Genomic DNA, 1,867 nt, shown 5'->3' on the forward strand with positions numbered 1-1,867 from the left:
CTGAGAGGAGAGTCCTCAGAGCTGGTGGAAATGTTCTCAAGGGCCACTTAGGCAGGTGGTGTAGTATATGTCAAGGCATTGTTATTAAGTTGTGTAACTTTTGTTCCCATATCCCTTGGGCCTACATATTTTTTTGGGGGGGGGTGCTGGGGATGGAACCCAGGGCCTTGTGCTTGCAAGGCAAGCACTCTACCGACTGAGCTATCTCCCCAGCCCCGGGCCTACATTTTCAAAAGAGCAGTGTCTCACTCTTTTGCTAGAAATATGTGGTTCATTATTCAGGTAAGCAATTTGATTGCCCTGCCGGACTGGAAAGATATGTCTTGGTGAAAGAAGAGGCTTTAATATAAACCTCTGAAAAGATTTCCTAACTGGAAAAGACCTGTAGAAATTATCCCCACCTTGTGTTACTTGACATGGTTTCTTTCACTGAGTTTTCCTAAATATCATCTAATAATACCATAAACTGGTAGCTATAATTTTCATTCTTACTCTACAGTCCTTTTCAGTCTGTCTGTCTGTCTGTCTCTCTCTCTCTTTCTCTCTGTTTCTCTCTCCCTCCCTCCCTCTCTCCCTCTCTGCCTCCCTTTCTACCCTACTTTCCCACTCACTACCTCTCCCGTCTCCCCCTACCCCATGCTGGAATTTAACCCAGGACTTTGTGCAGGCTAAGCGTGCACTCTACCTCTGAGTATAGTCTTAGCCCTACATTATCTCTGTCTTTCTTTTTAGTTTCCTTTTGCAATGAGGACTCACTACCTTGTCCAGTCTGAACTCCTGGGCCCACGTGACCCTCCTGCTTCAGTCTCTGGAGTAGCTGGTATAGTTGTTATTGTGTGTCACCATGCTGGCTATAGTACCTATTTTAAATCAAGTATGTGTCACCTCTTCTATTTCTCATTTGAGGTTCATGCCATTTGATTTTTTTTCCCCTGAATTTAAAAATATTATTTTCCACATTCAATATTCTATTAATACAGCTTAATCTAAAAAATTTTGACCACAAACATTTTAATGATTTCCCTTTGGAACTGGTGAAGTCAGAGAAAAAAATTTTAATTTATTTTGAATGTAGACCATCAAAAATAGTCACTTAATGTGGACTTACATTTTTATATAAAATATTTTATTCTCCTCCAATAAAATTCTCAGATAATTCAAAATTCTTTCAAATAAGGAAGAAAAGAAAAAAAAAAAACCTCTAATACACTTTCTGAAACAGTAAGATTACAAAATAATGCAGCAGATTGGTAGGCATACTAAGTGTAATATAAAGTGTGTTACTGAAAAGAAAATGTGAAAAACAGAATCATAAATCTTTATGAAAAATTATAATAAGCCCTTTACTCCATTTACTTTTAGCTATTTCATAAATACCACAGAGAAATAGGACACAGTTTGTGATGAAACTTAGAAAATTTTCTTTTTCCATAAAGCAAAAACGTAAATCTTTCCCTTTGGCTCCTCTGCTCCTCCTTCAATGTGTTGAAGAGATACTGAGTTCTTCCAGCTTTTGGATTAGGTTTACAAACTGACTGGACTCTCCAGATAAGTTGTTTCTGCATGGCGTTTTCCTGCAGTCACTGGATCCATGACTTTTCCAACTCTGAGAACAATCTCAGCCAGTTCATGTTTCACATGCTTTGTCTGTGGAATAGGCAAAGCCTTGAGAGGCACAATATACTTCACTGTGGAAAGTTGAAGGGCATTGTGAGCAAAGAAGGGTTTTCACTGATTAAAATAGTTGAATAAATAGGGATCCAGAGCAAACCTGGTCACTCACTTCAGCAGTTTATTTTTGCGTTGCTGTCCCAATCATCTTCCTCACAATTCATTTGGCATGGATGGATTAATGAGCTAGTGACAT

At 38.7% G+C, this 1,867-nt stretch overlaps 1 pseudogene; it reads right to left on the minus strand.

Annotated features, from left to right (window-relative positions):
• Nucleotides 1-1,477: 1,477 nt before the first annotated feature.
• Nucleotides 1,478-1,867, minus strand: LOC124965372 (28S ribosomal protein S17, mitochondrial-like; annotated as a pseudogene).

The sequence above is a fragment of the Sciurus carolinensis genome, chromosome 15 (assembly GCF_902686445.1).
Source record: "Sciurus carolinensis chromosome 15, mSciCar1.2, whole genome shotgun sequence".
Classification (NCBI taxonomy): Eukaryota; Metazoa; Chordata; class Mammalia; order Rodentia; family Sciuridae; genus Sciurus; species Sciurus carolinensis.